The sequence below is a fragment of the Prionailurus viverrinus genome, chromosome F2 (genome assembly GCF_022837055.1).
Source record: "Prionailurus viverrinus isolate Anna chromosome F2, UM_Priviv_1.0, whole genome shotgun sequence".
Classification (NCBI taxonomy): domain Eukaryota; kingdom Metazoa; phylum Chordata; class Mammalia; order Carnivora; family Felidae; genus Prionailurus; species Prionailurus viverrinus.
The window spans coordinates 9,849,560-9,864,395 of NC_062578.1; the positions used below are offsets into that span (position 1 = coordinate 9,849,560).

The 14,836-nt window shown below is 44.0% G+C and overlaps 1 protein-coding gene across 7 annotated transcripts in view; it reads left to right on the forward strand.

Annotated features, from left to right (window-relative positions):
- The window catches only part of FAM110B (family with sequence similarity 110 member B), a 145,964-nt gene that overhangs the window by 65,097 nt on the left and 66,031 nt on the right, over positions 1 to 14,836 (forward strand). The window contains exon 1 of one of the 7 annotated variants that reach the window (XM_047842821.1): positions 12,628 to 12,779. The exons of the other annotated variants lie outside the window; for them this stretch is intronic. The gene's annotated coding sequence lies outside the window, so the exon portion shown is untranslated. Of the gene's footprint in view, positions 1 to 12,627; positions 12,780 to 14,836 lie in introns of those variants that run through there. 7 annotated transcript variants of the gene reach the window in all.

Sequence of the window (14,836 nt, forward strand, 5' to 3'; positions counted from 1 at the left end):
AGCTAGTGTCTTTTGGGGTTTAAGTTTGTGTTTCCCTCACGACTAATGGTGACGAGTACCTACCTGTTTGTGGGCTTACCCGTCTTTTGTGTATTTTCTTTTGCCAAGGTCTGTTCAAGCCTTTTTCCCCTTTTAAAAGTGGGACTGTTGGTCTTTCTGTTACTGGTTTGTAGTTCTTTATTGGTTCTGTCTAAAAGTTCTTTTTCAGATGTAAGTAATAGATCTACTTCTCCCATTTGGTGTTTGCCTTTTCATTTTTTCGATAGTGTCACTTGATGAGCAGAAGTTTTGACTTTGGTCAAAGACCAATTTGTTAATTAAAAAAACGTTTTTTAATGTTTATTTTTGAGAGAGAGACAGAGTGTGAGTGGGGAAGGGGCAGAGAGGGGGGGGGAGACACAGAATCCGAAGCAGGCTTCCGGCTCTGAGCCGTCAGCACAGAGCCCGACGCGGGACTTGAACCCACAAACCGCGAGATCATGACCTGAGCCGAAGTCGGGCGCTTAACCAACCGAGCCGCCCGGGCACCCCATCGATTTGTCAATTTTTTAACAGTGTTTTTCGTGGCTCTAGAAAATTTTTATCTACTTCGGGGTTGCAAAAATATTTTCATCTGATTTTTCTAGAAGCTTTACAGTTTTGGGTTTTAACTTGTAGGTCTATGATCTATCTCCGGTTTAGTAAGGGTCAAAGTTTACTATTTTTCTAATGAGTATCCAGCTGTTCCGTCATCATTTATTGAAATACATTTCATTCTCCATTGAATTTTCCGAGTGCCTTTTTCAAAAATCAGTTGTGTATTTGTGGATCTATTTCTGGACTCTTCTGGGTCATTGCTCTAACAGTTGCTTCTTACTAACACCATCGTGTTGGCCTTTCAGTGTCTTTCTGGAACAGCTTAGTGTCCTTCCCGAGGAGGAGGAGGACACTTTCTTATCAGTGGGAACACAGGTGACTCACCATCTAGGTTCCACACAGCGGGACACATGAACACAAAGTGTGAAACATCACGGATGTTTGACGCTGACATGGAATTTTGCAGGTGGAATGTGTTTTGCAGTTGGATGAGTTCGGTTTATTCAGATATGAAAAATTTGGTGTAATACATTCCATTTCACTGCAATTTGGGTCAGAGAACAATGCTGAAAAGAAATATGTACGAAGGCCTGAGCGAGCACAGACTACAGAGCAGCCCCAAACTAGTAAATCAAAAAAGGAAGATCGGTTAATTGATATTCCAATTAATATCACACAGCTGGGTCCAACCAGGGTTCAAAATGACGGTGCTTCAGTACAGCTCCCTCTTGGTTGTCGGAGCAGTACTTTTTCTTCCTTGAAAAATACATCCTTTCCAAAAGGCACACAGCACGAACATCTTTTGGCCTCTTTGGGGAAAACAGAAATTACGTTTGTTTCCGAAGGAAAAAAAAATCAGAGAAGAAATTCCGTGTCAGCTCCGTTGCTGAAAATGAGGACATTTGAAGAATAGTAGCAGCTACAAATCAAGAAAGGTCTTCCCTCTCTGTGCTTCCTTCCCTGGCCTGTCCTCGGCTGGGGTTTGAGGCAGGAGGTGTTGGCCCTCTCACCTGGAGCATCCAAAGGAGTTGGAGTGTCGATTCTCATCCATTGGGCCCCCCGTCACTAATGGTGGAGAAGCAAAACCCGTAAGATTTTTCTGTCTACTTCACCCCAAAAGCCAGGATCCACCCTTTTGACTGGAAGCGCTGTGCTCATTATAGACAAAATAAAATTGATTAAGAACCACTGTCTGTGCCTCCAGCTCGTCCTCATGGAACGCCAGGAACCATCTTTTAAAGCCTGGCATCGACTCACATCACATCCTCAAATTGTATTTGCTCTTAAACACCATTAAAAACAAATGCAAAGATTCTGCTTTGCCTTTGGAGGAAGACAACTGAAACGGCCCGTGCTGCTTTAGAAAATGCGGTGGGTACCGTCAAGCTTTCAGGTGGACAGTTTCTCTTGCCACCCTCTGAGCTCCTGTGGCGCTTTTCCGCTCACCTGTTAGGTACTTTATGCCATTTATTCCTAGTGCAGACCATTTCTGTGATGTTAACTTAAAAGCCTTCTATGTAATTTAGTACACAATCCACTTGTGTAGGCTTGACTCAGACTTTATGATAAAAAGCATTCATCACGTGCTGTTCCATGGAAAAGGAATTTAAACTCTCCTCTTCAGAAGAAGACCTGCCTGCAGTAGAAATAAAATAGCTTCTCCCTGAATGGAGCGCTGATTTGGCAAAGATCAGGAGCAGTCAAGTCAAGAGGAATGTAATTGACTGCCTGAAATGTAAATTAGCTTGTAATCTGACTTTGAAAATAAAGCCGAAGAGAGATGCGAGAAAGTTTCCTGAAGGTGAATTCATGTCCTTCCCATCGCTTCCAGTTTCAAAGTTAATAACATACCCACGATAAAAGTAATATGCAGTGAAGCTTATCTTTTCCTGTGCTTGTTCTTCCTGATATACTGACGCTGTGCTTAGAAAACATACCCTACAGAAAGAGAACCCACGTCCGCAGAAATGATTTTCAGATCTCGCCACAGATTTACACACTGTTTCCGTAATGTTTGGAGGAGGAACTTTCCCCTTTATTGTGTCCATAAAGCATAAAGTGACAACCCAAGAAAGAACCTTAAGTAACACAGATTTTCTTGTTTGTTTAGAAAGTCGTCAGATGTTCATAGTTTCAGAAGATTCTTTCTCATCAAATAACTTATTCATTCTTGAGGGACACGTTATTTTTTTCTCCTTAAAATCACTGAGTGGTGAAACGTTCCAGGAGCGGAACATGAGTTAAAGGAAAAGGGTTCCCTAATTATTGCCACTGCCTTTAACAGGATTATGTAATGAAAAATTGTTTCTTTGCTCTAAAAGAAAACATGGAAAGAATGTGTACGTTTGGAAGTAGGAACAGGAGACATATAGGGAATCCAGATACAGAAACTGGTCACCGTGTATGAAAAACTTAACATTCGGGGTGCCTGGGTGGCTCAGTGGGTTGGGTGTCCGACTTCGGCTCAGGTCATGATCTCATGGTTTGTGAGTTCGAGCCCCGTGTCGGGCTCTGTGCTGACAGCTCAGAGCCTGGAGCCCGCTTCGGATTCTGTGTCTCCCTCTGTCTCTGCCCCACCCCTGCTCACGCTCTGTCTCTCTCTGTCTCAAAAATAAATAAACATTAAAAAAAAAACACTTAACATTCAAAAAAGAAACTGGGGGTGATTATTTTCAGCAGGAAAAAAAAAGTCTTGACTTTACAGGTAATTACACACTTAATAGTATATATAGATGGAGTAGGGCTCAGGTTGCTGCAAGGCAGATTTCTTTTAAACAAATCCCACTCGCACATTAATTTCTATTGTGGAACTTAAAAAATTGGTCCCTAGATATAATAAAACTATCTTTAAAATATACACGTGTAAATGGAAATATCTTTCTGACAAAACCATTGAACCATTATCTATTAACGATACTGAGCTAGGGTTCACAAGATTTTTTAAACTGTGAAAGTAAAAACAGTATCTAGGCAGACACGCTAAAAGGGGATTGTTTCGCTTTACCTTATTTTAAACTTGATTCCTGCTGTAGCAGCAACAATCCATAAAGCTTCAGACACCTGCCAAGGTCCCAGTCGATCTTGAAGCATGCTAATGTTTCTAACTTTATATCCAAAGAAATTATTTTCCATTTTCTACAGCACTTAAACTTACTGGCTTCTTTCCAGACGTCTGAACCTGGCCATGTCTTCCAAGTATGTAAGAACGCTTTTAGATAAAAGGAGAGAATTATCCAAATAACTAAGGTAAGGAATATCTGAGCTGCACTTAGCAATGAGGGCTTGTGTGAGCGCCAGCAGAGGCTTGCCCTGATGTCTAATAATCATCAGCAAATTGGCTGACAATCCAGGCTGAACTTTTGGTTCCTACTCTAATGGTTTGACTTACGGCTGAGAACAATTAGCTCATCAAAATCGTGGTTGCTGAGGCTGCTGCTTACTGGCTGATTCCTCACCTCATGGTTAGCAAGGCTGAGTTGCACCTTGCAGACTGGCTGTAGGCTAGATCTGTCCACCGGGGCAGGGGGGGGCAACAAGAATCTCCAGGCCAAGACATTACAGGGGCTCTACTCATTAAACACTGGCCACCCTAGGTTTTTCTTTTCCTTGGGTGGGAGTGGGAAAAAACACAAAGCTTTAGTAAATAATTTATGTTAGTGATAGCACAGTAGAAAAAATTTTTTAAATTCAGTATAATATTCCATTAATTTTATACCCCATAATGTATGTAACCAATTGGCTATTGTTGAATGGGATTTCCTTTCTGTTTTGGCTCTCTAAGGGATAGTGTGATATGACAAATACCATCACTCTATACATTTTTTCATATATCCTCAATTATTTCTAATTTATTTTTGCATATGGTCTGTAGGATGATTTCCCCACGGTGAATGGCCAGGGGTAAAGGTATACACATTTGTCACATTTTCAAGACATTTTCCCACATTGCCCCCAGGAAGAAAAAAAAGCCATGCTCATTGAAGTTCCAGGATTTCTAGATGTTACTAACAAGCTCTTAACAGTATCACATTTCCCCTCTGGGTTGCACGCAGGGCATGATGTATTTATATTATATACTTATGTATATATTATGTATTTATATTATATACTTCTTTTTCTAAGAGAGGGTCGGTTTCTCTAATAACATGAATATCATTTGGCCTGGATGTTTAATTTTGCCATCAGCCAAGTGTGGAGAACTTAATGTTTACAAAATGCTGGGTACTCTCTAAATGCTTGTTGTATATATTAACTCACTTAATCCACATAATGTCATCCTCATGTTGTAGATGAGAACATTCAAGCATGGAGAAGTTAAGTAATTTACCCAAGGTGGCCAGCTGGAAAGGAGTAGATTGGTATAAAGTGTAATGGGATAGGAGGTGAGAAGTACATGATGATGTTGTTCTAGCAACATAATTCCCCCCAAAGAATATCGTTCAGGAGGATATAACTTCCAAAGTTTTCATATGACCCCTTTCAAGACACCTATCCTTAGGCTTTAAAGGAAACTTTAAACGTTTCAGAAAGACCCCAGATGAATTTCATAACAAATGATATTTGTTTGGATGAAGTAACCTTTCAAAGTTAGTAACGTTAAAACATAATTATGAACATTTCGTACGATACATACTTGAAGTGATTCCTTGAAGCTGTTGCTTAAAATAGCAGCAGGCTTCAGTCATGCAAGATTATATGCCTTGATTTTTGGACGGTAATTGTAGAGATGCCCTCAAGAACGGGGGCTGATACTATGCAGAACTGTTTACAATTATAGGAAGCTTCATTTAACTGAAATATTTACGCATGCCGCTTTAGGAGTCAAAGCTACGATTTAGGACGTTGGTCCATTTATTGTAATTTAAAGTTGTGTAGGAATTATCGATGGTCAGTAGAGAAAGAGTCCAAGCCTGAGTCCTTTTGGTAGAACAGAGATTATTGATAAGGTAAACACCTTCACATCCAAGAAGATGCCTGTCAGTGTCCCTAAACCATGGTATGATTTGAGAACAGAAGAAAAGGTAATATGCTTAGGAATATTACTGCAAGCCAATTCAAAGTGTATTATATTATTCTATATAAGATTATTTATGTATACATATTATATATGATATGTGTGATGTGTTTATACATTATTGTTATTGTTATATATAATATATATATAAGATATATATAAGATTATTTAATAATATTTAATTATTATACCCATGGGGTAATTAATTTTTTGTGTATAAGAACCAACATGATTTTAGCGAGAAAAGGAGCAAAATAGGAACAAATTGGAGTTCCTGAGCAAGTCCTGGTTTGTGGCTCCCCTTTCTGATTTCCCTTCCTTCCCAACAAGCTCTCTGGTGCTCACTGCCTCCCTCACCTGTAAATGCCATCAAGGAAGATGGTATATCTCAACCCATGATCACATAAGTAGGGGCCCAATATACATTTCTCGAGCTACTGAGGCAATGTCTCCTTACTATTTTTAGGTTTTCAAATAACCCTCTCTTCCTTGTCCTAAACTTACATTTCTTAAAGGCTACAAGTCAGAATGCTGAGGATTAATCTTACTGGTTATTTATTTATTTTTTTTAAGTTTATTTATTTACTTTGAGAGAGAAGGAGAGAGAGAGAGGAAAAAGCACACGTGGGGGAGGGGCAGAGAGAGAGGGAGAGAGAATCCCAGGCAGGCTCCGTGCTGTCAGCACAGAGCCCAACTCGGGGCTTGAACCCACGAACTGTGAGATCATGACCTGAGCCAAAACCAAGAGCTGGACGCTTCACCAACTGAGCCGCCCAGGCGCCCCTCTTATCGGTTATTTAAAATCATTCCCATTAAGGGATAGATCACTGATGTCTTATTCCACCACCATGGTTGTGTTGTTGTTATTGTTAAAGTTTCTTAGTGATACTAATTTTTAATTGCTCGAATGTCCATTCGAGCAAGGCTCCCTGCTGTCCGCATGCGTGTTCTGATACCAACATGTACTTACACACGCATGAAATGTCCTTATGCGTTCTGCCTCATCGGCTGGAAAAAAAAAAACCCATGTTTGACTTGTAACCATATATAAATATAAGTGAAGGGAAGGTAGGAGTTTTGGTTTCTGGAGAATATAGAAGTTCTTTTATTATGCAGTGCTTAAATTCCTGTGCGTTATTATGCAATGCTTAAATTCCTGCGCGTTGAGATACTTTTAACACTCCCTGTAATTGACTGTTGGACTTTATAATTAAGAAACAATCATTTGGGTGGAAATGGGCTGCTGTAGGAAGTAGCTGAATCGAAAAGATGCTTTCCTAAGAATGTTGTGTTTGTGAGTTAGATGCAAAATGAAATCATCTAACGACGATTTTTCTTAATCTGATGTTCATTAGGCACGGAAGTGTGCTTTTTGCATCGGAATTTCAAAAGTTGTTTATGTCACCCTAATCGTTTAGTTTCTCAGGTCTGGGGGGGTGGGGGGAAAGCCCCTTTTGCACTACGTATCCCAGCTCTCTTCTTAACCCCGTGGACCTGCGCGGAAGCACCTCTGTGGGTTCTTCTTAATTCACGCTGAATGTTGAGGCTACCATCCTCTTAACAGGTGCAGGAGCTCACCCCCAAGGCAGGAGACTTGTTACTTCTTGTGCACAACAGGCGTAGGAGGCCCGTTTTCCTGTAGGAGGACAAAGTCCTGGCTGGTTAGTTTTAGAACGCGAGGAGGTTTGGGGGCTGGGCAGCCCTACGTGGCCTGCTACGGTTGTAGGCGCTTGGTACTTGGGCATCCTTGGGGTCAGGGTGCGGTACAAAAGGGTATGGGACATTGCAGAGGTAAATTTTGTCTGTAGAAACTTTTTTGAGGGTTAGTCCCATACCTAAGGAATTCTTTGTTCTCTTTTTCCCCCAAGTGACTTCTTACCTCTGGGCCTGAGAAACCAGTTACATTCTTGGTTAAATCGGCATGATAGGGCTAATCCCCGTGCGGTGTTGACCTATGATTAAATCGTGTCAAAGTCCAAAGCCTTAACTTCGGTGGTCTGCTGGGTGGGCTGGGGTGGCAAACTGGAAGAGAGGCTGAGAGCAGACAGGGCCTCATAGGTTTGTTATAGGGGGATACAGCAGGAAAGGGGCCCAAGGAAATGGGGAGAGGGGGCCCCTGGGAAACAGTCCGTCCAAGTGCTGTGGTCAAGTACCACCGACTGGTGCTGTCCAGCCATGCACTTGTGGATCCTGTGAAGTCCCTCCGCGAGGGTGTTTGGGCCGCCCTGGGTCCTCGTCGACAGGATAGATGCCGAGAGTGCGAGGATGTCGGAAAGGCTTTACTCTGCGAGCGACTGCCAGCCATTCACAGCCAGCCTCCAGGACGGAGTCTCTCTGGAGCTAGCCGCCCCGCAGATTCATACCTCCTTAGCTGTCTCGCTGTCCCCTACCTTCCCATCTGTCTCCGCCGGTACTATAAAATATGAATCGTTCGGAGAAAAAGAAAGACAAGCAAAGGCGATGGCACAGACAGGCTTTGAGAAGACCCTACAGGATGCACGGCTGGATTGGAAACCGAGCCGCACTGAGAAGACTCACACCGGCTGCTTACGAGGGCTGGCAAGATGGTCGTCCAGACATAATCATCTTCCTCAGCAGGTGGCTTCCCAGGAGGCCCCGAGAGCCGACTCACACGACGGCATCCTGCGTTGATGGACGAAGGAACGTCGGAGGCCCTGTTTGCACCGCGGGGTCACTTCGTGGCACACGGGGCAGTGTGCGAAGCATCCGAATGAAGGGGGGGTGCTGAGGACCGCACCTGGTCTTTGGCACGGGTGGGGGAATTTCCAGCAGCCCGTTTTGGTCTTTCCGAGCCTGTCCGTGTTACACCTGCTTCAGGCACCCGTGTGCTGCGTTCTAAAAAGAAAGAAAGAAGGGAAGCAAGAGAAGGAGGGAAGGAAGGAAGGAAGGAAGGAAGGAAGGAAGGAAGGAAGGAAGGAAAGAAGGCCAGTGTTTGGGTGTTATGAACAGAGAAGGAAAGAGCACTATACTTCCTAACTACTCATATGCTGTTCCATCAGCTGTCCCACCCCTGGTAGCCAGAGGAGGCTTTCACAGCCTGGGCGTGCTTCTCTTTCCCTTGGAGTTGGGAGTCGGTGGTATGCTAAAGCCCTTCATAGGGTCTGGGGGGAGCTGATTGTTAGCATCTCTGCCCAGTCCCACGCATAGCGACTGCATGGTGCATGGTGGTTGGCGCCTCGAAACCCCATGATGGAAACGCGGCTGGTCAGGGCCACGCCATCCCAGGCTGGCTGTTCTGATACTGGCCAGCCCGTACTCCACGTGGGCTGGGATCCGTGGCACGTCTCGGACCACCAGTCAACCGCTGGTCCTTGCTCCTTCCCTTGGCAGAGCCGGGAGAGGAGAGCTGAGCTGCGGCTCCGGTCAGCCAAGTGGGAGAATCCTTGGCCATGGAGGCCCAGCTTATGAGCAGCCCTCCCCACGGTGGAACCGGATCTGGTTCCTCAGAGCAGAAGCAGCTTTCCTGGACCCCTTGCGGCAAGTTGGAGTCTGACAAACAACCAAAATAGAGACACCTCGGATCAGTCTAAAGTTATCCAGGAGCCATAGGCTTAGAAAGAATCATTTTTAGTATGGGAACTCTGGTTTCTTTCCCAAGGGAAGAAGAAGACTCTAACAGAACTCTGTATGGAAAGTCTCGACGCTTACGCTTTCCTCTCTTCGTTCTCCAAGGTTAGAGAATGAAAACAGAATTGAGGGATTCCGTTCAGGGAGGTTGATGCCCATGGTGCGTGACTGCTCCTCCTTGCCCAGTGTGGCACATGTGAGATGCACACGTTTCTGTTCTTTGTACAGGGCAGGGCAAGCGAAAGTTTTGACCTAGAAGATTGTGGGAGCCTCTTACTCTAGAAAGAACTGAAAAGGAAATCAGCAGTCATATTTTCAGAAGGCTTGGACCAAACTCCCTTCCTTCCTTCTCTGGTGGATGCTGTTTCCGGCTGTGTCTCCAAGTCCCTCCTTTGCCCTCCAGTCCCACCAGCCTCTCCAGGACCTTGACACACCCCTGGCCCTCACCCACACTCCAGCCACAGACCGGTCACCCCACCCCCCACTTACATGCTTTCACAGCACCCCCTGCCCCCCCCACAGCGCTTCCCAAGGGTTTACCGCCATCATGGTTGCTCATTTGTTAATGAATCGCTTGATGTTCATCTCCCTCATTAGAATGGAAGCTCCATTAAGAATCTGAACGCTCTGACTCCTGCCTGTGCCGCTGTTGTCAATGTCCAGCAGGTCTTTGCACACAGGAGGTGCCAAGCACCGTTCGTTGAGGGGGCGAATGGCTTTTCAGAATCAAGGACGAGTTGACAAAAGTTCAGAGACAAAAGTGCTCGTTCCGGAGGTTAAAACCAAATATATAGGCTCGCCCAGCAGAGTGGCAGTAAGAAAGATGACCAATGAACTGTTACCCAGTTTCAAACAAATATTGGTTCTAAACATGTGGAAAGATAAGACCGAAGAAAGGACAGTCGCTTCCGTCTCTCAGAAAGGGTCTGTTTAATGCTTCTACAAAACAGGCATGAGAGAAATTAATCAAACAGCTTTTTAAAGTGCCTTTTTTTGAGCTAGCAGTCTGTTAAATGAAGGGGAAGGCAGAGCTGTTCGATGTTTCCTAGATAAATGCCTGGAAGTGTTACTAGTCTGTATCCTGGCAGCCTCTGGGGAGCTGTGCCTTAGGCCAAATCACTGAAGCCAATTCCTCTTAGAGTTTTAGCTCCTGATGATGCTGATTGCGCTTTGATAATTCGGTGGTCGATGCTTCCAAGTAACGCACGCGGCAATACTTTCCTTTAGCCGACTTGTCTCCATCATGTTTCCCCCGACTTTGTGTCTGTGTGTACGTTTCTACGCCCTTTTTCATTCTTAAGTTGATGGGCCATGAGTTTCTGTGCTCTCCTTTGGAGTTTATGGGCCATGTCGTCCCTTTCACTAGCTTATTTCCCAAACAGGTTGTGGGACACAAAGACTGGTGGATGAAAAATGATCCTTAGGCAGGATTCCTTTTCTATGGCCACTGATTAATCCCTGGGGATATTTGGTTCCTTAGAGCAAATCATAATGCCTTTTGAGAATGTCAACTGTCTATCAAGGTTTTCAAATAAAAAGCAGAGCAAAATAAAAACTATAGAAATGAGAAGTGTGCCCAGTATCGTCGGATCAGAACTTAACTGGTAGAACATACCAGTTTCTGGGAATTACTGAAAGAACACTGAACAGATTAACAGATTTGATAAATATCATCCCGGGATTGTTAATTTTGTGGAACATACAAGAAAGAAATGACTTTCAGGGAAAACAAATGTGTAAGTAGGCTGCAGGGACAAAAGTTGCCTTTGACTCGCTGACTTCTCTCCTCTCCCCTTCTCATATAAATTTGTCAATTTAAATTTAATCAAACTTCTGGGGCGCCTGGGTGGCTGAGTCGGTTAAGCGGCCGACTTCCGCTCAGGTCATGATCTCGCAGTCCGTGAGTTCGAGCCCCGCGTTGGGCTCTGTGCTGACAGCTCAGAGCCTGGAGCCTGTTTCAGATTCTGTGTCTCCCTCTCTCTGACCCTTCCCCGTTCATGCTCTGTCTCTCTCTGTCTCAAAAATAAATAAATGTTAAAAAAAATTTAAAAAAAATAAATAAATTTAATCAAACTTCTCATTACCAACTTTCCCCAATTTATATTCCATAGAAAACACTTTCAAAATGTGTATCATATAATCCATATTGCAAGTCGTAAATGAAATACAATTATATGCCCATAATTTCCTGAAAAGTCCTTTTAAGATCGGTTCTTACAGAATCAAGTGAAATTGTAGCAATTACGTAGGCAAAAAGAAGGAGGTGTCATATTTTTTTTTGTTACTAGAGTGAATACAATAATGATTCTCTGTGATTAATCAAGTCTGCCATTAGCTTGTCACTGTTAATTCTAAATGGTGTTTCTGACAAAATTCCACAGTGGAGAAGTGGTTAGATACTTTTTTAGAGTAGTGTGATACTGGAAAAGAAGGTAGGTAATAGGACGTCGTGAAAAGATTGCTGCTATTAATAATAGCGTGATGAGAACTCACTGTGTGCCAGTCCCCGTGCTAAGTGCTAATAGCCCATTGACAGTAATCCTGCAAGGTGTCTCCCATTATTGCCTCTGAGACACAGAGAAGTCCAATCCCTTGCCCAGTCACAAAGGTAGGAAATAGCTGATCCAGAACTTCAACCCAGCCAGTTTGCCACTTAGACGTATGCCCTTTAGGTTTGTATCAAACCATCCCTGACAGGATTTGGCTTCTAGAACTGATTCTACCGTTAAACCGTGAGGTGGGCAAATTTATTTAATTTTTGCTTTTATAATGACTTCTGATAATCCTTTTCCACCCCTTGTAACTCTGAATTATTATTCATCAGGAGAATCAAGACTATGACTTTTGACACCTTGAGTAGCCCTTTTCCCCGATGGACACAAACGTGCGTGGTATTTCCAATGATATTGAGAGAGTAATTAGCACTTTAGGACAAATGAGTGGCAAATTGCTGACCCAGGGTAAATAAAGTGAGGCGCAGATTTTAGAGGACTTGGATTTTAATATCCTCGCGGTATCGATTTTATTATTTCTCCCTGCTGGCTTCTGTGAAGTTGAAGGAAGCTGGTGGCACGGCACATCGATTTCACCACTCTTTGTTTCTCCAGACTGGAGAGCACACAGGCATGCACTTGTAAGAAACACTTCTCGTTTATGAGGTGATGCATCCATCTTCAAAATGACAGGAAATCAAGATGATTTTTGTCTGTGGGGCTTAATTTATTAAAATGCAATTTGCTCCTGTGCTTTTGCTCCAAGAGCTCTGTGCTAGCAAACTAGCTATAATTAGATTAGCAGCCTGCTAAGCGCTGGTGACAGCCTGCGCCTCAGAGAGCATGTGCTGGATTCTGCATGAGCCTCTCCTCATTGGTTGCTCGCCCTGCTGCTCGCCAGTTTGATAGGTTTCCACAGTACTCTTTATGCTGCATTGGAGACATAGATACAGAGATACTCTACTGTGTTCTTGCGACGGCGGAGGTGCTTGGCTGCTGACAGTGAAGGAGAAGGAAGGCACCGGAGAGAACGTGTCCGTCTTTGTTGTAGTTCATCGGAGGCACCGGCTGCCGGCTCCCGGAGATCACTGGAGAAGTTTCAGTTCATGGTAATTACTTTGAGGCTTTATCTCGCAGGGAAAAAACAGGGCCATGCATGAAATGAAGTGCGTTCGTCATGTCCTCCGTTTTAATGTGATCTTGCTTTTGTTAATATCACGCGTGCTCCAGCTTTCCCAGACTGTAATGTGTTCTCCTGGAGAAGGCTTGGCTGGTAAACAGCTCCCCTATTCACGAAGGAATATTGTTTTTACCTGGATTCAAGAGTGCAGGTAGCGGGGGATGATTCTTATTGGTTCTCTTCTGTTTTGGAAAGTCCGATGTTGCCTCAATTTAGGTGGCTTTGGAGGTGCGTTTCCGTAGCCGGGTGACTTTGTTTGCATGGAGTCCAGACTCTCATGAATAATGAGCAATCGAGGAGAGTTCAGTGAAACACACTTTAATGAGGACGGGGGAGCAATTCTCCCGGTGTCGGCGCAGAAGTAATGTGCTATTGTTTCTGCAAAGATGTGTGCAGCCTTCATTTTGGATGGCTTTCTTTGTTTCACTGTTTGTAGTTCCCATTAAGCTTTTTTAATATGGAGAATATTAGCATATCCCATTGTGCCAGAAATATGTAGAGGTGCGTATTCAGCTGTGCCAAAGAGAGAATTTTTCACTCGGGGCTTTTGTTTCACAGGGATGTTACGTTGCTTTCGGAGTTGAAAGGAAATCACAGAAAGGTGGGGTTCTGACCACTTTGAGGTCTGACGACGCTTGAAAATTTCTATTCATGGTCGCCTGGACTGTTTTCCAAATCAAACCCTAAATAATCTTAAATGGTGTAATAAAGGTGGTATAGTCTGGAGGAAAAATATCTAAATGGCCAAGGCTGAGCTTCAAGAAACCCAGACAAACGCAGCGTGAGTTTTTGTTTTCTCGGCGTACCTTCGCCATAGAGCTGTTTGATACAGAAGAACCCCTTGTTATCATCTGGTCCTCAAACTTAACAATTGATGTCCTTACCGTCGCCGACTGTGGAGACCAGAGAAACTTGTGTATTGACTCACCGGTCACACGGCTGGCTGGCTGCCACCATGCGTCTGGTCTGCTATCAGTGGAGAGCCCTGCTGATATCTGAAGGCTGTCAGGAATTATGCCCTGCTCCTGAAAAGCCAAACAGTGCCATTTAAGTATTTTGTTAAAATGACTGCTTTGATTGAAAGCTACGATCTGGTGGGAAGGGCTTCCGTATATTCTTAGGCAGAGGAAAACTTCAGAATACTAACTCTGCTTCACTCCCCACCGCCCCGATCCCCTCCCTAGTCTATCCGGAGGTTGTAATAAATTGTCTAATGTGACATTTCTCCCAAATCACAGTTTTAAGAAAAAAAAATAAAGAATATATCAAGAAAGGGGGTCATTTGTGGTAATGCAGCGTCATCTATAAATAACAAAGTTTGGCAGTCACTCATTGTAAGGCAGGGGCTCTCTGTGACTACAGGCAGTGGCAGCGTTTTGGTTTTAAGATAGCACGTGTGACGGGATGAATGTGGGAAGGGTCGCCCTCCTGAGAGCTCCGACTTCCTGTTTGGACTCCCCTGACCCTAGCCACGCCTGGTTCTGACTTCAGAAGGTTGCGTCGCCGTGGCGGGAGCGCAGTTGGTTACGGTGATCGTGCTGTCCTTCACACGGCCTGACCCCTCTCTCCAGTTACAGCCCTCCATCCTTTGCCTGACATGCTTCCTGCTGCAGGTGTGGAAAATAACCTGCATTTGACAGTTGGGCGTGGACACTCATCTGCACAAGAATAAATTGATGCGGCTCCGTAACTGCCTGTCCTCCTTCTCCTTCTGCTAATCTCCCGAAACCCCTCCTTAATCACCTTAGTCTTACAGAATTTCCAAGAAGGAAGCTGCCTGAAGAGTAAATTATTGTTGTCCTGCATAACCATTGTAAACCTCCCTTTTGAGCACAGCCCCACTTAGCATTTGGGAAGCTGTGGGAAATAGTTGTAAATGACGTTGATTCTCAAGGGCTGGATCTTAAAAGACTTTCTGTGTCTAGAAGGAACTTCTTAAAAATGTGATGTAACTATAAATGTGCACGGATATTGTGTAAGGTACTA